This window comes from Ranitomeya imitator, chromosome 1, assembly GCF_032444005.1.
Source record: "Ranitomeya imitator isolate aRanImi1 chromosome 1, aRanImi1.pri, whole genome shotgun sequence".
In the NCBI taxonomy this organism is placed as follows: domain Eukaryota; kingdom Metazoa; phylum Chordata; class Amphibia; order Anura; family Dendrobatidae; genus Ranitomeya; species Ranitomeya imitator.
In genome coordinates this window covers 429,789,562-429,812,156 of record NC_091282.1, presented here as the reverse complement: position 1 = coordinate 429,812,156, position 22,595 = coordinate 429,789,562, and positions in this window count along the sequence as shown.

Below are 22,595 nucleotides of genomic sequence, written 5' to 3'. Positions count from 1 at the left end.
TGGCAGTGCCGTCGACCAAAAGCGGCCACACCCACCTCTTCAGACAAACAGCACTCTCAAGGGTCCAAGCGCAAAGTGGCGATAGCACGGCCCCGTGTGGGGAGTTTGGCCATTTCGTGAGGTGGAAACATGTCGTATGCTGGACAATCAGGTGAAGAAAATTACGAGATTGGAAAAGTCATTCAGAATAGTCCACAGGCAAGACCTTTTCATAGGAAAGCTAGGTGTCAGCCGGGCAGGGTGGGGCAAAAGATTTTGAAATCCAGTTGTGGTTCATTTTAATGAAGGTTAGATCATCTACATTTTGGGTAGCCAGACGAGTCCTTTTTTCTGTTAGTATTGAACCTGCAGCACTGAATACTCTTTCTGATAGGACACTAGCTGCCGGGCAAGCAAGCTCCTGCAATGCATATTCTGCCAATTCTGGCCAGGTGTCTAATTTGGATGCCCAGTAATCAAATGGGAATGACGGTTGAGGGAGAACGTCGATAAGGGATGAAAAATAGTTTGTAACCATACTGGACAAATGTTGTCTCCTGTCACTTTGAATTGATGCTGCAGTACCTGTCCTGTCTGCGGTCATAGAAAAATCACTCCACAACCTGGTCAGAAAACCCCTCTGTCCAACGCCACTTCTGATTTCTGCCCCTCTAACACCTCTGGTCTGCTGGCCCCTGGAGCTCGTGTGAGAACGATCACGGGCGCTGTGTGCAGGGAATGCCAGAAGCAAACGGTCAACAAGAGTTGATTGTTTTGTTGCTAATATTAGTTCCAAGTTCTCATGTGGCATAATATTTTGCAATTTGCCTTTATAGCGAGGATCAAGGAGGCAGGCCAACCAGTAATCGTCATCGTTCATCATTTTTGTAATGCGTGTGTCCCTTTTGAGGATACGCAAGGCATAATCCGCCATGTGGGCCAAAGTTCCCGTTGTCAAATCTGCGGTTGTGCTTGGTTGAGGGGCAGTTGCAGGCAAATCTACGTCACTTGTGTCCCTCAAAAAACCAGAACCCGGCCTTGCCACGCCACCAATTTCCCGTGCCCCCGGGAAAGCTTCCTCATTAAAAATATACTCATCCCCATCATCCTCCTCATCCTCCACCTCCTCTTCGCCCGGTACCTCGTCATGTACACTGCCCTGACCAGACAATCGCTGACTGTCATCAAGGCTTTCCTCTTCCTCTGGTGCAGACGCCTGATCCTTTATGTGCGTCAAACTTTGCATCAGCAGACGCATTAGGGGGATGCTCATGCTTATTATGGCGTTGTCTGCACTAACCAGCCGTGTGCATTCCTCAAAACACTGAAGGACTTGACACATGTCTTGAATCTTCGACCACTGCACACCTGACAACTCCATGTCTGCCATCCTACTGCCTGCCCGTGTATGTGTATCCTCCCACAAAAACATAACAGCCCGCCTCTGTTCGCACAGTCTCTGAAGCATGTGCAGTGTTGAGTTCCACCTTGTTGCAACGTCTATGATTAGGCGATGCTGGGGAAGGTTCAAAGAACGCTGATAGGTCTGCATACGGCTGGAGTGTACAGGCGAACGGCGGATATGTGCGCAAAGTCCACGCACTTTGAGGAGCAGGTCGGATAACCCCGGATAACTTTTCAGGAAGCACTGCACCACCAGGTTTAAGGTGTGAGCCAGGCAAGGAATGTGTTTCAGTTGGGAAAGGGAGATGGCAGCCATGAAATTCCTTCCGTTATCACTCACTACCTTGCCTGCCTCAAGATCTACAGTGCCCAGCCACGACTGCGTTTCTTGCTGCAAGAACTCGGACAGAACTTCCGCGGTGTGTCTATTGTCGCCCAAACACTTCATAGCCAATACAGCCTGCTGACGTATGCCAGTAGCTGCCCCATAATGGGAGACCTGGTGTGCAACAGTGGCAGGTGCGGATGGAGTGTTTGTGCGACTGCGGTCTGTGGACGAGCTCTTGCTTCTGCAGGAGGACGAGGAGGAGGAGGAGGAGGGGGTGCGAACGGCTACAGACAACTGTTTACTAGACCGTGGGCTAGGCAGAACTGTCCCAAACTTGCTGTCCCCTGTGGACCCTGAATCCACCACATTTACCCAGTGTGCCGTGATGGACACGTAACGTCCCTGGCCATGCCTACTGGTCCATGCATCTGTTGTCAGGTGCACCTTTGTGCTCACAGATTGCCTGAGTGCATGGACGATGCGCTCTTTAACATGCTGGTGGAGGGCTGGGATGGCTTTTCTGGAAAAAAAGTGTCGACTGGGTAGCTCGTAGCGTGGTACAGCGTAGTCCATCAGGTCTTTGAAAGCTTCGCTTTCAACTAACCGGTAGGGCATCATCTCTAACGAGATTAGTCTAGCTATGTGGGCGTTCAAACCCTGTGTACGCGGATGCGAGGCTAAGTATTTCCTTTTTCTAACCATAGTCTCATGTAGGGTGAGCTGGACTGGAGAGCTGGAGATCGTGGAACTAGCGGGGGTGCCGGTGGACATGGCAGACTGAGAGACGGTGGGAGATGGTATTGTTGCCGCCGGTGCCCTAGATGCAGTGTTTCCTACTACGAAACTGGTGATTCCCTGACCCTGACTGCTTTGGCCTGGCAAAGATACCTGCACAGATACAGCAGGTGGTGCGCTAAATGGTGGTCCTACACTGCCGGAAGGGATGTTGCGTTGATGACTAGCTTCATTGGCCGAGGGTGCAACAACCTTAAGGGACGTTTGGTAGTTAGTCCAAGCTTTCAAATGCATGGTGGTTAAATGTCTATGCATGCAACTAGTATTGAGACTTTTCAGATTCTGACCTCTGCTTAAGGAAGTAGAACATTTTTGACAGATGACTTTGCGCTGATCAATTGGATGTTGTTTAAAAAAATGCCAGACTGCACTCTTTCTAGCATCGGATACCTTTTCAGGCATTGCAGACTGAGCTTTAACCGGATGGCCACGCTGTCCTCCACCAGGTTTTGGCTTTGCCACGCGTTTTGGGCAAGATACGGGCCCGGCAGATGGAACCTGTGGCGATGTTGATGCCTGCTGCGGCCCCTCCTCCTCCTCTGCTTCAGAACTGCTGCCGCCTGCACCCTGTTCCCCCAATGGCTGCCAATCGGGGTCAAGAACTGGGTCATCTAATAACTCTTCTTGTACCTCCTGCGCAACTTCGTCTGTGTCACCGTGTCGTTCGGTGGTATAGCGTTCGTGATGGGGCAACATAGTCTCATCAGGGTCTGATTCTTGATCAGCACCCTGCGAGGGCAATGTTGTGGTCTGAGTCAAAGGACCAGCATAGTAGTCTGGCTGTGGCTGTGCGTCAGTGCACTCCATGTCAGATTCAATTTGTAATGGGCATGGACTGTTAACTGCTTCACTTTCTAAGCCAGGGACGGTATGTGTAAAGAGCTCCATGGAGTAACCCGTTGTGTCGCCTGCTGCATTCTTCTCTGTTGTTGTTTTTGCTGAAGAGGACAAGGAAGTGACTTGTCCCTGACCGTGAACATCCACTAACGACGCGCTGCTTTTACTTTTACCAGTTTCACGAGATGAGGCAAAAGAGCTAGAGGCTGAGTCAGCAAGATAAGCCAAAACTTGCTCTTGCTGCTCCGGCTTTAAAAGCGGTTTTCCTAATCCCAGAAAAGGGAGCGTTCGAGGCCTTGTGTAGCCGGACGACGAACCTGGCTCCACAGCTCCAGACTTAGGTGCAATATTTTTTCCCCCACGACCACCTGATGCTCCACCACTACCACTACCCTCATTACCAGCTGACAATGAACGCCCCCGGCCACGACCTCTTCCACTAGACTTCCTCATTGTTTTAAAAACGTAACCAAACTAACGTTATTTGTTGCAGTCACACAACTTACACGGTGAGCTATAACTTCTGTATGATTTAGCTACCCCTTTACAGGTTGGTGAGACCACAGCGAAAATCAGGCCCAATGTTACACACTCTTTTTTTGGTGGCTGCAAATTAGAGAGATGCCCCACACGCAGGACTGTCACTGAAGCACAAATGTTAATATTAATGTCACACTATTATTTTTTTTTTATTTTTATTTTTTTCAGGAACACTTTAGAAACCCCCCAAAAAAAAAAAAATAGATTTTTGCAGGGAGAATTTAGAAAACAAATGTAACAAACTATATGCTTTCTATGGGCCACTGAGTGAGAGATGACGCACACAGGAATCAGGAGTGGCACACAAGCCCAGAGGCCAATATTTTTCTACCAATGATTGATGGAGTTATTTTCTCTGGTAGATTTTGGAACCCAAATCAAGGAAAAAAAATGTAGGCTTTCTATGGACCACAATTGGAGAGAGAGAGAGAGAGAGATGGCACACCCAGGAGTCAAGACTGGCACACAAGCAGAAAGGCCAATATTAATCTCCCACTGTTTTTTTTGGTTGTTTTTTTTTTTTTTTTTTTCAGGGAGACTTTAGAAAAAAAAATAATAAAAAAAATATGATTTTATCAGGAAGAATTTAGAAACCAAATAAAATAAAATGATTTTTTCAGGGAGAATTTAGAAAACAAATAAAACCAAAAATAGGCGTTCTATGGCCCACTGACTGAGAGATGACGCACCCAGGAGTCAAGACTGGCACACAAGCAGAAAGGCCAATATTAATCTCCCACTGTTTTTTTTGGTTGTTTTTTTTTTTTTTTTTTTCAGGGAGACTTTAGAAAAAAAAATAATAAAAAAAATATGATTTTATCAGGAAGAATTTAGAAACCAAATAAAATAAAATGATTTTTTCAGGGAGAATTTAGAAAACAAATAAAACCAAAAATAGGCGTTCTATGGCCCACTGACTGAGAGATGACGCACCCAGGAGTCAAGACTGGCACACAAGCAGAAAGGCCAATATTAATCTCCCACTGTTTTTTTTGGTTGTTTTTTTTTTTTTTTTTTCAGGGAGACTTTAGAAAAAAAAATAATAAAAAAAATATGATTTTATCAGGAAGAATTTAGAAACCAAATAAAATAAAATGATTTTTTCAGGGAGAATTTATAAAACAAATAAAACCAAAAATAGGCGTTCTATGGCCCACTGACTGAGAGATGACGCACCCAGGAGTCAAGACTGGCACACAAGCAGAAAGGCCAATATTAATCTCCCACTGTTTTTTTTTTTTTTTTTCAGGGAGACTTTAGAAAAAAAAATAATAAAAAAAATATGATTTTATCAGGAAGAATTTAGAAACCAAATAAAATAAAATAATTTTTTCAGGGAGAATTTAGAAAACAAATAAAACCAAAAATAGGCGTTCTATGGCCCACTGACTGAGAGATGACGCACACAGGAGTCAGGAGTGGCACACAAACCCAGAGGCCAATATTTTTCTACCAATGATTGATGTAGTTATTTTCTCTGGTAGATTTTAGAACCCAAATCAAGGAAAAAAAATATAGGCTTTCTATGGACCACAATTGGAGAGAGAGAGAGAGAGAGAGAGAGAGAGAGAGAGAGAGAGAGAGATGGCACACCCAGGAGTCAAGACTGGCACACAAGCAGAAAGGCCAATATTAATCTCCCACTGTTTTTTTGGTTGTTTTTTTTTTTTTTTTTTTTCAGGGAGACTTTAGAAATAAAAATAATAAAAAAAATATGATTTTATCAGGAAGAATTTAGAAACCAAATAAAATAAAATGATTTTTTCAGGGAGAATTTAGAAAACAAATAAAACCAAAAATATGCGTTCTATGGCCCACTGACTGAGAGAGAGAGAGAGATGGAACGCTTAGTACTGGCACACAAGCCCAAAGGGCAATATTAATCTCCCTTTTTTTTTCCAGGGAGAATTTCTGAAACCCAAAAAAAAAATAAAATAGGCTTTCTATGGCCCACTATTTGTGAGAGAGATGGGACGCTCAGGACTGGCACAGATGGCACGCTCAGGACTGGCACAGAAGCCCAGAGGCCAATATTAATCTCCCTTTTTTTCTGGGAGAATTTATAAAACCAAAAAAATATTTAAATAGGCTTTCTATGGCCCACTATTTGTGAGAGAGATGGCACGCTCAGGACTGGCACAGATGGCACGCTCACAACTGGCACAGAAGCCCAGAGGCCAATATTAATCTCCCTTTTTTTCTGGGAGAATTTATAAAACCAAAAAAATATTTAAATAGGCTTTCTATGGCCCACTATTTGTGAGAGAGATGGCACGCTCAGGACTGGCACAGATGGCACGCTCACAACTGGCACACAAGCCCAGAGGCCAATATTAATCTCCCTTTTTTCAGGGAAAATTTATAAAACCAAAAAAAAAATTAAATAGGCTTTCTATGGCCCACTATTTGTGAGAGAGATGGCACGCTCAGGACTGGCACAGATGGCACGCTCACAACTGGCACACAAGCCCAGAGGCCAATATTAATCTCCCTTTTTTCAGGGAAAATTTATAAAACCAAAAAAAAAATTAAATAGGCTTTCTATGGCCCACTATTTGTGAGAGAGATGGGACGCTCAGGACTGGCACAGATGGCACGCTCAGGACTGGCACAGAAGCCCAGAGGCCAATATTAATCTCCCTTTTTTTCAGGGAGAATTTATAAAACCCAAAAAAAAATAAAATAGGCTTTCTATGGCCCACTATTTGTGAGAGAGATGGCACACTCAGGACTGGCACACAAGCCCAAAGGCCAATATTAATCTCCCACTGTATTTTTATCAGGGAGAATTTATACACCCCACAAAAAAAAATACAGAAAAATGAAAAGGCTTTCTATGGCCCACTATGTGAGAGAGATGGCACACACAGGGATGGCACTCTAGCAGAAATGCCAAATTGCCAATCTTAATCTCCCACCAAAAAAAAAAAAAAAAAAAAAACAGGGAATGTCCTACAATTACTATCTCCCTGCCTGCAGTAATCTCAGCCAGGTATGGCAGGCAGCTACTATCTCCCTGCCTGCAGTAATCTCAGCCAGGTATGGCAGGCAGCAATAAGGAGTGGACTGATGCACAAATGAAATAAAAAGTGTGGACAAACAAAAAAGATAGCTGTGCAGAAAGGAAGGAACAAGAGGATTTGTGCTTTGAAAAAAGCAGTTGGTTTGCACAGCGGCGTACACACAGCAATGCAGCTATCAGGGAGCCTTCTAGGGCAGCCCAATGAGCTACAGCGCTGAGGGGAAAAAAAAAAAAAAAAAAAATTCCACTGTCCCTGCACACCGAGGGTGGTGTTGGACAGTGCAAATCGCTGCAGCACAAGCGGTTTTGTGGTTAATGGACCCTGCCTAACGCTATCCCTGCTTCTGACAAAGCGGCAGCAACCTCTCCCTAAGCTCAGATCAGCAGCAGTAAGATGGCGGTCGGCGGGAACGCCTCTTTATAGCCCCTGTGACGTCGCAGACAGCAAGCCAATCACTGCAATGCCCTTCTCTAAGATGGTGGGGACCAGGACCTATGTCATCACGCTGCCCACACTCTGCGTTTACCTTCATTGGCTGAGAAATGGCGCTTTTCGCGTCATTGAAACGCGACTTTGGCGCGAAAGTCGCGTACCGCATGGCCGACCCCGCACAGGGGTCGGATCGGGTTTCATGAAACCCCGACTTAGCCAAAAGTCGGCGACTTTTGAAAATGTTCGACCCGTTTCGCTCAACCCTAGACAAGATGATATCCTCCACAGCGTATTGGAGATATCATGAGAACTAGATAATGACATATGAGGCTGGAGTAGAATAACATCAACAGCACCTAACGTCAGACTAGTTACATGAACAAACAATAAAAACCATCACAAGTAGCATATAGGCAGTGCCACTGATGGCTATAGATAACATAAAAAGGAACAATCTCACCGGTTCCAAGACGAGGGCCCAGGAGCGCCGGAAAATTTCTGGTCAGAAGGTAATCCGGAATAGTGACGGAGACGACAGTCCCTATGTCAGTCCCTATGGGGCTATCGATAGACTATCCCCATAGCTCCTGCCCTTACAAGGGCAGTCCACAGCTACCCCTGTCCAAACATGCCCTGCACTCTCCCTGTATAGTCTGTCCCGACGCGTTTCATCCAAGCCAAATCTTCAGGGGACTTGCTTGTGCATGGAGATAGAGTGCCTGTATGCTAAAAAGGAGGGACAAAAAGTCCTGCCACCCTCAATGCTGTCCTGCAGAGGCGGGAATTTCGGAAGAGACTTCAGGGCGAACCATCCCATATATGATATAGCTTGGAATCAGTTAGTTTCCTGAGTTTATAGAGGTGCTTGAGAAAAAATCAGAGCTGGAGCGGTACACGGACCAGGGTCCCCAAATATTCCGGAAGGAGGTGAGAGACTCCTGAGTATTAGCTACTAATTCAGCTGTGTAATACAGTAAATCTATTTTGTCTAGGGTTTGTTTTTTTGCGGGAATGAGAGTAGATTTCCAGAAGGTGGGGATTAGGTATTTTCCGGCCGCTATGATATTACTAGCTAGCTTGGACATTGATGAATCTTTGGGCCAAAGGGGAAAGTTGAGTAGTACAGACTGGGGGTCTAGGTTTGGAGCTCGACCTAGTACTAAAAATATAATGTCTGCTATCAATTGCCAGTAGCGCATAATTTTTGGACAAGTCCACCAGATATGTAGGTAAGAGCCCACATCAGTACAGCATCTCCAGCATGTCTCGGGAGTGGGTGAGTGCCATAGGTGTATCTGAGAGGGGGATCGATACCACCTCGATATCACTTTATAGGAGTTTTCTTGCAACTTCACACATTGGGAAGGTCCGTGTGAATTGTTGTAAATGGAGGTGATTTGGTCTTGAGTGAACGAGATGTTGAGATCCCGCTCCCAGAGTCCTATAAATGCTCTCTTGGCAACTGCTATCTTCTTCCTAAACCCGACATGATATGAGACATGGTTACATACAGTAAACCATCTCATATCCCCATTTTTTTGCATATTCCACACTACTAATGTTAGTAGTGTGTATGTGCAAAATTTGTGCGCTCTAGCTATTAAATTTAAGGGTTAAATGGCGGAAAAAATTGGCATGGGCACCCACGCAATTTTCTCCGCCAGAGTAGTAAAGCCAGTGACTGAGGGCAGATATTAATAGCCTGGAGAGGGTCCACGGTTATTGGCCCCCCTGGCTAAAAACATCTGCCCCCAGCCACCCTAGAAAAGGCACATCTGGAAGATGCGCCTATTCTGGCACTTGGCCACTCTCTTCCCATTCCCGTGTAGCGGTGGGATATGGGGTAATGAAGGGTTAATGTCACCTTGCTATTGTAAGGTGACATTAAGCCAGATCAATAATGGAGAGGCGTCAATTATGACACCTATCCATTATTAATCCAATAGTAGGAAATGGTTAAAAACACAAACACATTATTAAAAAGTATTGTAATGAAATAAACACACAGGTTGTTTTAATATTTTATTGCTCTCTCAATCCACCTGAAGACCCTCGCTCTGTAACAAAGGAAAAATAATAAACCAACAATATACATACCTTCCGATGATCTGTAACGTTCCACGATGTAAATCCATCTGAAGGGGTTAAAATATTTTACAGGCAGGAGCTCTGCTATAATGCAGCTGTGCTCGTGCCTGTAAAACCCCGGGGAATGAAGGTAATGTAGGTCAATGACACATAGTTACCTTCATTCGCAGTGATGCACCCTCTGCTGGTTGTCCTCATATAAACTCGAGCGTGGGAACTTTCCTGGAAAGTCCTCAGTGGTTGATACCTTCTAATGGCTAACTGAAAAGATGGTAACAAATTGCAAGCTTTCGAGGCTACTCAGGTCTCTTCATCAGGCAAAGACTAAAAGAAATTCTGAAGAATCACATATTTATACACAACACAGCACAGGAAAATGCCATAGATAAGACAGGTGGCGTGAAACAGAACTACCATTATGTGAGAGTGATAAACAGTTGTGTCCATAAATATTGGAACAGTTCATAGATAAGGAAGTCTTAATGTTTTATGGTCCTCTGAATGGGTCTTGTACTGTGTTATGATGCCCCCACACGATCTGAGGACATCTATGAGCTGTCAGTATGCAAAACGGGTAGTATACGGACAGTACAAGGACCAATGCAATTGGTAGGTCCCATGATTGTTGTTTTCTTTTTACCCGTGGACTGATGGTTTGGGTCTAAAAAAAAAATCGCATTTTGGATCAAACTCGCCCATTATAAGTCAATGGGTGCGCAAAAAGCTGATCACATATGAGTTACCGTCACTATGTACACAGACCCATTACAATTATCATGCTATGAAACTGTATTTGACCTTTATTATTCATGAAATTGCTCATGTAAAAACTAGATACCACATGCATGTAGAAAATGGACAGACCTAAAAAAACAGCAATTTTTAGTTGGCTCACCAGCCACTTTTTCGAGGTATCTGTATGTTGGCATATTTCTTGCATGCTTTTTTCAAAATGTTTTGTAATTGTTACTAATAAAATTTATGTGTTTTTATTGAACATGTGATTATCAATATTCTGCACATTTGTTTTGTTGGTTTATTATTTTTTCGCTCTGGGCCACATCCCTTTAGTTTTTGGACATAAAAAACAGACATACAGAGGTTTGCTAAAGTATTCATCCCCTTTGCATTTTTCATGTTTTACTAAGTCACAACCTGGAAGTTCACTGTTTTTTTTCTGAGGATTTGCATCAGTTCATGTAAAGAACATGCCTGTGAACATTCTTTTTTGTAAAGCAAACAACAAGTACGACACAATAACTATTCATCCCCTGAAGTCAGCCCTTTGTAGCACCTCCTTTTGTGTCAATTAGCTGCAAGTTACTTTAGATAAGTCTCTATGAGCTTTCCACATCTTGCCACTGGGATATTTGCCCATTCCTTAAACTGCTGCAGCTCTTTCAAGTTAGATGGCTTCATCTGGTGAAAAGCAATGTTCAAGTCTGACCATAGATTCTCAAATGAATTAAGGTCTGGGCTTTGACTAGGCCACTCCAAAACATTTTCATGTTTCCCCTTAAACCACTCGAGTGATGCTTTATCAGTATGGTTTGGGTCATTGTCTTGGAAGGTGAACCTCAGTCCCAATCTCAAATCACTGACAGACTGAAATAGGTTTTGCTCAAGAATATCCCTGTATTTTCCACCATCCATCTTCCCTTTGACTCGGACCATTTTCCCTGTCCCTGCTGCTGAAAAACACACAGCATTATTCTACCACCACCATGTTTCACTCTGAGGATGGTGTCCTTGGGGTGATGAGCTGTTTTGGTTTGGCGTCAGACATAACATTTACCTTGACTGCCAAAAAGTTTAATTTTGGTCTCATCTAACTACAGCATCTTCCTCCATACATTTTTGAGATTCCCACATATCTTTTTGCAAACTCAAAACAAAACTTACAATTTTTGTGTGTAACAAAAGGCTTTTTTCTGCCCACTCTTCCATAAAGGCCACCTCTATAATGTATAACTTATTGTGGTTGTATGGATAGATACTCCAGTCTCTGCTTGGGAACTCTGCAGCTCTTTCATGGTTACCATTGGTCTCTGTGCTGCCTCTCTGATCAATGCCCTCCTTTTTTGTCCTTAGTGTTTTGGTGGACGGCCTTCTCTTGGCAGGTTTGTTGTGGTACCATTTTCTTTCCATTTGATGATAATGGATTTTATGGTGGGGATCATGTGAGATTGGGATATTTTGTTTTATAATCCAACCTGACTTGTACTTCTGAACAACTTTGTTCCTGACTTGTTAGAAGGTCTCCTTGGTCTTCATGTTGGTGTTTGGTTAGTGGTGCCTCTTGCTTAATGGCATTGCAGCCTCGGTGGCCTTTCAGTAACGCTGTGTATATACTGACGGACAGGGCCGCCATCAGGGCATGACGGCCGTGACTGGCGTATGGGGCCCGGTGAGCAGAGGGGGCCCGCATCGGGCCCCGTCTTATCTGCTCACCGGGCCCCTACCGGCAGCCGCAGGCTGAACCGGGCCCTTAGCGCCGACGCTGCAGCTGTTTAAAGCTATTGACGTGCGGGCGCGGGCCCGCACGTCAATAGTTAACAGCCGCGGCGCCGCCAGCCAATCTGAGGCTGGCAGGTGCTGACGTCAGCCGCAGCATGCGTGCATGTCGCCGGCGTCTGACATCATTGTCAGTCGCCGGCGAGTGCATGCACACTGCAGCTGCGTGGAGACTTCGCCCGCCGCAGGAGCGCGGCAGGTAAGATAGAAGAACTTCTTTTTTTTTTTTTCTTGAGAGCGGCGATCCGGGGGCCCAGGGAAGAACGCTGGACACAGGGGCAAAACGCTGGAGAGAGATGGGGCAGAGTGCTGGACAGAGATGGGGCAGAGTGCTGGGAAGAGATGGGGCAGAGTGCTGGGAAGAGATGGGGCAGAGTGCTGGGAAGAGATGGGGCAGAGTGCTGGACAGAGATGGGGCAGAGTGCTGGGAAGAGATGGGGCAGAGTGCTGGGAAGAGATGGGGCAGAGTGCTGGGAAGAGATGGGGCAGAGTGCTGGGCAGAGTGCTGGACAGAGATGGGGCAGAGTGCTGGACAGAGATGGGGCAGAGTGCTGGACAGAGATGGGGCAGAGTGCTGGACAGAGATGGGGCAGAGTGCTGGACAGAGATGGGGCAGAGTGCTGGACAGAGATGGGGCAGAGTGCTGGGAAGAGATGGGGCAGAGTGCTGGACAGAGATGGGGCAGAGTGCTGGACAGAGATGGGGCAGAGTGCTGGACAGAGATGGGGCAGGATTGGACACAGATGGGGCAGAGTGCTGGACACAGATGGGGCAGGATTGGAAACAGATGGGGCAGACTCAGTGCTGGACACAGATGGGGCAGAGTGCTGGACACAGATGGGGCAGAGTGCTGGACACAGATGGGGCAGATATGCTGGACACAGATGGGGCAGATGTGCTGGACACAGATGGGGCAGAGTGCTGGACACAGATGGGGCAGAGTGCTGGACAGAGATGGGGCAGAGTGCTGGACACAGATGGGGCAGAGTGCTGGACACAGATGGGGCAGGATTGGACACAGATGGGGCAGAGTGCTGGACACAGATGGGGCAGGATTGGACACAGATGGGGCAGAGTGCTGGACACAGATGGGGCAGGATTGGACACAGATGGGGCAGAGTGCTGGACACAGATGGGGCAGGATTGGACACAGATGGGGCAGAGTGCTGGACACAGATGGGGCAGAGTGCTGGACACAGATGGGGCAGAGTGCTGGACACAGATGGGGCAGATATGCTGGACACAGATGGGGCAGAGTGCTGGACACAGATGGGGCAGAGTGCTGGACACAGATGGGGCAGGATTGGACACAGATGGGGCAGAGTGCTGGACACAGATGGGGCAGGATTGGACACAGATGGGGCAGAGTGCTGGACACAGATGGGGCAGGATTGGACACAGATGGGGCAGAGTGCTGGACACAGATGGGGCAGAGTGCTGGACACAGATGGGGCAGAGTGCTGGACACAGATGGGGCAGATATGCTGGACACAGATGGGGCAGAGTGCTGGACACAGATGGGGCAGAGTGCTGGACACAGATGCGGCAGGATTGGACACAGATGGGGCAGAGTGCTGGACACAGATGGGGCAGGATTGGACACAGATGGGGCAGAGTGCTGGACACAGATGGGGCAGGATTGGACACAGATGGGGCAGAGTGCTGGACACAGATGGGGCAGAGTGCTGGACACAGATGGGGCAGGATTGGACACAGATGGGGCAGAGTGCTAGACACAGATGGGGCAGGATTGGACACAGATGGGGCAGAGGGCTGGACACAGATGGGGCAGGATTGGACACAGATGGGGCAGAGTGCTGGACACAGATGGGGCAGAGTGCTGGACACAGATGGGGCAGGATTGGAAACAGATGGGGCAGAGTGCTGGACACAGATGGGGCAGAGTGCTGGACACAGATGGGGCAGGATTGGAAACAGATGGGGCAGAATGGAGACAGATGGGGCAGGATTGAAGACAGATGGGGCAGGATGGATACGATGGAGACAGATGGGGCAGGATGGGGAGATCATATGGGGCAGAATGGATACTCATGAGGGCAGGATGGGAGAACATATGGCTGGAGCCTGCAATGAGACACACAGGGGCTAGGATGGCGAATATTACCATAGGGGCTAATTAAGGGATATTATTATTGCAGTGATGTTTTTATTTTATTTTTTGAGTATACTGTTTTAAATGGGGGGAGGTCCTGTTACTGTGCAGAGTGATACTATGTCACCTTCTTTATGTGGTGTAATGTAGAGGCTGTGAAAATTAAGTAATGTGTTCTGCAAGTGGAACTCGAGATAACTGTGTTATTTCCTGCAGAGACGAGTCCTGGCTGGAAGAAATGATGGCGGTCTGTGCTGGATGAAAGATGAAGGACTTCACCTAGAGACGTCACTGGTGAGTCAGTGTTAACTATACACTGACACTATACACTGTATACTATATACAGAGCTCCTGTGTATAATGTCACCGGTGATCACTGTATTACCTGTACACAGACACTGCTTACTAATTACAGATCTCCTGTGTATAATGGCACTGATGGTGATAGTATTGTGGTTTTTTTTTTTTATTACTGATCAGTATTGTAGTATTCAGTCACTATGTGGTGGTAATATGCGGTCTGGTCATGGTGTTGTGGTATTTGTTCCTTGTGTTTGATATTATTCGGTCACTGTGGTGGTAATATGTCATCTGGTCATAGTGCTGTGGTATTTGTTCCTTGTATGTAGTATTATAGGTCATTTTAAAAATTGAAAAATAAATAAAAATATACCTAAATTGTATTGCATATTTTAACAAATATTTAATAGGTTACAGTAGAGTAGGGCCCAGCCAAAAGTGTCAACCGTGTTCTGGTGGCGGCTTAAAAAATCTTTTGGCCAAAACAAAAGCTGCCGGCTATATGTGTGATCTGGTGATGGGAACTGTTAATGTGTGATAGGTGAGAAGTGGAGATTTTCCAAGAGAGAGCGGTGGGACTGTGGACAGTTCGAGGGGTGGAGCCTGGAGGCGGGGCTGGGGTGGAGCCTGGGCGGAGTCTCAAGGGGGCCCCGAAAATTTTGCCAGTATGGGGCCCCGAAATTTCTAGTGGCAGCCCTGCTGACGGACTATGTGACACTTAGATTGTACACAGGTGGACTTGCTTTCTCTAAGCATGTGACTTATGAATGTAATTTCTTGCACCAGAAATTTTTAGGGCTTCATAGCAAAAGGGGTGAATGCATATGTACATGCCAATTTTTAGTTATTTGATCCCATAAATTTAATTTATGCCTATATTTTTCTTACTTCACTTGATTTACTTTCGACTATTTAGTGCTGATGCCTCACACAGAAATCGGATTACAAAAATATATAAATACAGGTTGTAATTGAACAAAATGGGTAAAAAGCCAAGGAGGGAGGGAGTGAATACTTTCGCAAGGCACTGTAGATGCAACACGGATATGAACAATAGTCATTCAAAACACAATATGGATGCAAAACTTCATTTTTTTCAGAACTAAAAAACCTTATAATTTTGCATACAATTGTCTGAACCCAGCCTTAGAGGTACAACTTTAACTGAGCTGAGGGAGGATGGATGAAGAGTATGAGGAAGAGGCGCATGGCAGAGTGACATTAGGAGAGTTTCTTATCATATTATTTTCTGTTCCACTGGTCACTAATTTAATGGATTTAGTTTTATCCACACTGATTGCCTAGCGCAAATAAAACTAGATCTAGCATTGATTACATTTCTTACCTAGGATTTTTCTAAGTATACAATGTGAACTTGGTTTTCTTATAAAACAAACAAAGTGTCAGTCTGGAGATTTAGTTAGTATTGACAAAGGGCAGAGTTAAGGCAACAGAGATGGGGATTGTTTTATGTGCAGCAAATAATGAATACTGTGAACTGTGTCTGGTTCACACCAAGTCTCTGATCTCTGCATACCACAGCTATCTGATGTGCGGCTAATGGACTTATAATGGTGAATGAAATCAGGACATTGATAATCCTCCACAACGTCTATAAAATCATTATTAAAGCTATGTACAGGGAGAGTAATGATGTTTGGAAAGCTGGAGAAATCAGGTGCTTACGCTATGATTCTACACGTAAGTAGGCTCAATGCTTTTACCAATAGTAATCTCTTACATGCAGGATCATGTGTCCTAAGAAGTGGATTCAAAATAAATTTAGTAATCTGGCAACTACCCCAAACACTTCAGACAGTTGGGAGTCTCTTGATGCTTTTAAAGTAGGAGTTCTACATACCTAATTCCTATGTAGAAAAATATTTTGAATTGAGAGTCCTCCGTGGTTGATACCTTTTAATGGCTAACTGAGAAGATGGTAGTCCAGCTGGGGGTCTGTATGTAGACGAGACAGGACAGAAACTGAGACCAAGGATGAACTCTCATCACCACACAATAAGAGAAAAAAGAATGCATCTACCTGTGGCCAAACATTTTGTCTCCCTGATCACAGCACCATGGACAAATTACTTGTATTAAAAGGTAACCTAAAATCTCAGTTAGACAGAAGGTTCTGGGAATGTAAGCTGGTGATGACCTTTGACACACTCAGTGCAGGAATGAATGTGTCACATGGATTTATGTCATTTTACATCAATTAAGGAATTTGCTCCTCAGACCTTATGGGGGCATCAAAGCACAGAACCAGACCCCAATCAGAGGACAATAAAACTTTCACACTCCTTATCTATGAACTGTTCCATTATTTATGGACACAACTGTTTATCCCCCTCTTCCATAATGATAGATCTGCTTCATGTCACTTGTCTTATCCATTGCATTATCTTTCTGCTGTTTTGTGTATAAATATGTAATTCTTCAGATTTTGTATTAGTCTATGCCTGATGAAGAGACCTGAGTAGTCTCAAAACCTTGCAATTTGTTACCATCTTCTCAGTTAGCCATTAAAAGGTATCAACCACTGAGGACTCTCAATCTACTATATAATTGTCTGAGGGTCACTTCTGTTGTGAATTCAGCTTTTGGGCTCCCTCCGGTGCTTGTAGAGGGTAATGCAGTTGTGCCTGGACTGCAGGAGTGGACAGGTGTATCTACTAATTGCAAAACTGACTGGGGTATATAGCTTTGCTGGATCCTTTAGTCAGTGCCAGTTGTCCATTGTTCTTGAAGGATTCACTTCCCTGCTGGTCTCTCCAGGTTGCTGTGTTGTTCTACAAAGATAAGTCCTGGCTTTGTTTTTGCTGTCCACCTGCAGTGGACCTTATAGTTCTGTGCATTTTCATGTTTTTGTCTTGTCCAGCTTGGTCTGTGAAGGATTTTTTGTAGCCTAGCTATTTCTCTGGAGATGCAGATATACCCTCCATGTCTTTAGTCAGATGTGGTGATCCGTATTTTCTGCAGTGGATATTTTCTAGTGTTTTTATACTGACCGCATAGTACTCTGTTCTATTCTTTCTTTTTAGCTAGTATGGCCTCCTATGCTAAAATCTGATTTCATATCTGCGTATGTTATTTCCCTCTCCTCTCACAGTCAATATTTGTGGGGGGCTATCCTTTGGGGATTTTCTCTGAGGCAAGATAGGTTTCCTGTTTCTGTCTTTAGGGGTAGTTAGATCTTAGGCTGTGCCGAGGGGTCTAGGGAGTGTTAGGTACCCCCCACGGCTGCTTCTAGTTGCGCTGCTAGGTTCAGGGTTGCGGTCAGTACAGGGACCACCTGCTCCAAGGCCACCAGATCATAACACACTTCCATCTGTCTGTCTTTCTGTCACAGATATTCATTGGTCGCGGCCTCTGTCTGTCATGGAATCCAAGGCGCTGATTGGTACTGGCAAAACGCCCATGGACGATTGTCATGACCAATCAGCAACGGGCACAGTCCAGAAGAAAATGGCAGCTCCTTTCTCCCCGCAGTCAGTGCCCGCACCGTACTCCCCTCCCGGTCACCGCTCACACAGCGTTAATGCTGGCGGTAATGGACCGCGTTATGCTGCGGGTAACTCACTCCGTTACCGCCGCTATTAACCCTGTTTGTCCCCAACTTTTTACTATTGATGCTGCTTATGCGGCATCAATAGTATAAAGTGTAATGTTAAAAATAATAATAATAAAAAAAAAAACTTGCTATACTCACCCTCCGTTGTCCGCCGAGCCGCTCGCACCGGCCGCCATCTTCCATTCCCAGCGATGCATTGCGAAATTACCCAGAAGACTTAGCGGTCTCGCGAGACCGCTAAGTCATCTGGGTAATTTCGCAATGCATCCTGGGAACGGAAGATGGCGGCAGCCACGCGCATATCACCGGAGCTTCGGTGGATCCCAGGAGGTGAGTATACAACTATTTTTTATTTTAATTATTTTTTTAACAGGGATATGGTGCCCACACTGCTGTATACTACGTGGGCTGTGTTAGATATCGCGTGGCTGCTATATACTACATAGGCAGTGTTATATACTCCGTGGGCTGTGTGATATACTCTGTGGGCTGTGCTATATATTACGTGGCCACTGTATATACTGTGTGGGCAGTGTTATATACTACGTGACTGGGTAATATACTACGTGGCTCTGAGCTGTATACTACGTGACTGGGCAATATACTACGTGGTTGTGCAATATACTACGTGACTGGGCAAAATACTACGTGGCTGGACAATATATTACGTGGCTGGGCAATATACTACGTGGCGGGGCAATATACTATGTGGCTGGGCAATATACTACGTGGCTGGGCAATATACTACGTGGCTGGGCAATATACTACGTGGCTGGGCAATATACTACGTGGCTGGGCAATATACTACGTGACTGGGCAATATACTACGTGGACATGCATATTCTAGAATACCCAATGCGTTAGAATCGGGCCACCATCTAGTTCTAAATATTTTTCTATCTACTGGCTAACACAGTACAAAGATATTTATAGTTCCTATGTATTAATCATTTGGATTTTCTCCTTGTGGACCTTAGTGGCCATTCCCAGACAACATTGTAAAGAGAGATACATGAAGGCTGCCACGGTTTGCGTCTTGCTCTCTATTCCTTATTAGCTAACAAAATGCAAAGAAAGAAAAAAATAACTTTGTTTCTCACTGAAGTTTCACTAGATTGTGGCTGCTAGCAGCATGAAAAAGGAGGATAGTCACATTATGATATTTAGCAGTAGGAAAGACCTATGCCTAAAGGCCTCTTATGCAGCCTAATCCAATTTCTTGCTTAGCACTGATGAGGGGCAAACACACCGAAACGTGTCTACAATTTTAGTGTATGGCTTGGCTTTTATAAGTCGTGACAAGGCTCATTAAAGGGTCAATATTGACTTTTTGGATTGCTACATCCAATAGGTAACACTAGAGCTCAAGTAATTTTCCCATGTGAAGAGACAATTTGCATACACGATAATACAGCCTCTTTATGCCTGTGCACTAAAGAAAAAGGCTGCAGTGCCCCCCTTGTTTAACGCCTTTAGAATGTTGATTCCCCCTCTACCTGAGAGAGTCCTCAGGCCATTCCAGGGCCAGGTTTTTCGAGCGGTCATAAGAGATGGGTGGGAATGAACGCTCACATATCCCAACCCCAGGGGCGTTGTTTGGCTAATAAAATGGAAGCCAAATGTCTCATTCGATGTCTGTGGCTGGAGGTGTGGAGACCTCGATGTGTGTGTGCTAAAGACACTGACCTGAGCGGGCGGACTCGCAGTACTTTATGGACTGTTTATTTTTCTGTTTGCTTTTCGCTTTGTGCTGTTAAAGGCTGTTCGTTTGTTCTGGCTATCCAGAGCGGATTATGCAAGTTTTAATAAACTTGCTTGACCATTTCAACAATACCGCTTCCTGTGCCTACCTCAAGCGTAGCCGAGCGAGTACAGACTCCTACACCATAAAATTAAAACCACTGACGCCAAAGGTCGCATTTATACAACAGTGACTTTTCTCGAGAGTAAAAACACAGTATGTTGTTCATCAGTATTTTGGATACGAGTTTTACTTTCAGTGTTTTATCAGTGATTTTCTCTTATGAAAAAAATTAAAACATTGCAAAGCTTCTCCTATGCATTGCAATGCTATAAATGGACAGCGCATGGATGGCAATATATATTGTTTGCAATTTTTATGGGTGATTTTGATCTATGACTCCGAACCAAAACAGATGTCTTTGTGAATGTTTTGCAGACACATGGTTGGCAGAAACACATAGACATGTCTATGTGTATAGGTACGTGTTCTATCCAAGTAGAATACACGTGGAACACATACGGTATGTGAGAAACTGATGTCTGATTGAAGCCTAAGGGAAAACGAGTTAGATTTGCCTTCCCGAAGGAGGCTTCTTAAATGAATATCATGGTCTTCTGAAAGTATCTAAAGATACCGTCACACTGAACGATATCGCAAGCGATCCGTGACGTTGCAGCGTCCTGGCTAGCGATATCGTTGAGTTTGACACGCAGCAGCGATCAGGATCCTGCTGTGCCATCGCTGGTCAGAGCAGAAAGTCCAGAACTTTATTTCGTCGCTGGACTCCCGCAGACATCGCTGAATCGGCGTGTGTGACACCGATTCAGCGATGTCTTCACTGGTAACCAGGGTAAACATCGAGTTACCAGCGTAAACGTAAAAAAAACAAAAAACACTACATACTTACATTCCGGTGTCTGTCCCCCGGCGCTGTGCTTCTCTGCACTGTGAGCGCCGGCCGGCCGGAAAGCAGAGCACAGCTTTCCGGCTGGCGCTCACAGTCAGTGCAGAGAAGCACAGCGCCGGGGGACAGACACCGGAATGTAAGTATGTAGTGTTTTTTTTTTTTACGTTTACGCTGGTAACCAGGGTAAACATCGGGTTACTAAGCGCGGCCCTGCGCTTAGTAACCCGATGTTTACCCTGGTTACCAGGGGACTTCGCATAGTTGGTCGCTGGAGAGCTGTCTGTGTGACAGCTCTCCAGCGACCACACAGCGACGCTGCAGCGATCGGGATCGTTGTCTAGATCGCCGCAGCGTCGCTAAATGTGACGGTACCTTAAGTGTCTTTACATGTGTATTTATGTCTATGTGTGTTTGGACACTTATGTATATGACTGTATACATACAGTGTATCATAGTTACTAACAGTATTTGTTAAAAATGCCAACTTGTTTAAAAAAAACCCTCTGCCACTTTTTGGTCCGGGAAACTGCGAAATTGTAGTTTCAGAAAAATCGAAATATTCCCAGAAAATCCAGTACATTGGGCATGAATTTTTAATACGTGCATGTCAGCATATGGTTATATATGATTTTAATCAGCGTATGATGACATTTATAATGATATATTTGTGTTATTTCATATATGTAGATGTCAGTATTAATTACATTTTATGGCAGCATTTAAAAGTAAGCTATAGAGTGATATTTTTATGTGTATCTTTTTGTCCGATAGTACTTAAATATACAGTATATGGTTGAATTATATGTACAGTGTATAATGGCTTCATAGCATTATTTGTATACAGTATATAGAGATATTAGAAATGTGTAATGTATATTGTCAGAGTATTTTTATCTGCAGTAAGGATTTTGCTCTTTAGCAGCCAGTAGCTTACACACAGGGATCCAGTTCTGGTGTCAAACAGTGTGCGTTTTTTTACAAAGTCCACAAATGTTCAAAGCGTAAAACTAAAAAAAAAAAAAAACAGCACATACTTACATTCTGGTGTCCGTCAGGTCCCTTGCCGTCTGCTTCCCGCACTCACTGACTGCCGGCCGTAAAGTGAAAGTGAAAGCACAGCCGCTGTGCTCTGCTTTCACTTTACGGCCGGCAGTCACAGTGCGGGAAGCAGACGGCAAGGGACCTGACGGACACCAGAATGTAAGTATGTGCTGTTTGTTTTTTTTTAGTTTTACGCTTGTAACCAGGGTAAACATCGGGTTACTAAGCGCGGCCCTGCGCTTAGTAACCCGATGTTTACCCTGGTTACAAGCGAACGCATCGCTGGATCGCATCGCTAGATCGGTGTCACACACACCGATCTAGCGATGACAGCGGGAGATCCAGCGATGAAACAAAGTTCCAAACGATCTGCTACAACGTACGATTCTCAGCAGGATCCCTGATCGCTGCTGCGTGTCAGACACAGCGATATCGTAACGATATCGCTGGAACGTCACGAATCGTACCGTCGTAGCGATCGAAATGGCAGTGTGTGACGGTACCCTTAAGGTACCTTCACACTGAGCAACTTTACAACAAGAATGACAACGATCCGTGACGTTGCAGCGTCCTGGATAGCGATCTTTTTGTGTTTGACACGCAGCAGCGATCTGGATCCTGCTGTGATATCGCTGGTCGGAGCTAGAAGTCCGGAACTTTATTTGGTCCTCAGGTCGGCGTGATTCGTCATGTTTGACAGCAAAAGCAACGATGCCAGCAATGTTTTTACATGGAGCTAACAACCAGCGAGAACGATAAGTACGTCACTGGATCGCTCTTGCATCGTTCTGCTGTTGCCGTGTTTGATGTCTCCTAGCTACCTAAACAGCGACGCTGCAGCGATCGGCTCGTTGTCTATATCACTGCAGCGTCACTTAATGTGACGGTACCTTTAGTCAGACTCTGGCAGAGACTGACCAGCAGGTCTTTCCACCTCTGCTCACAGACAATGAATAAAGCAGCTGACCTGCCTTAA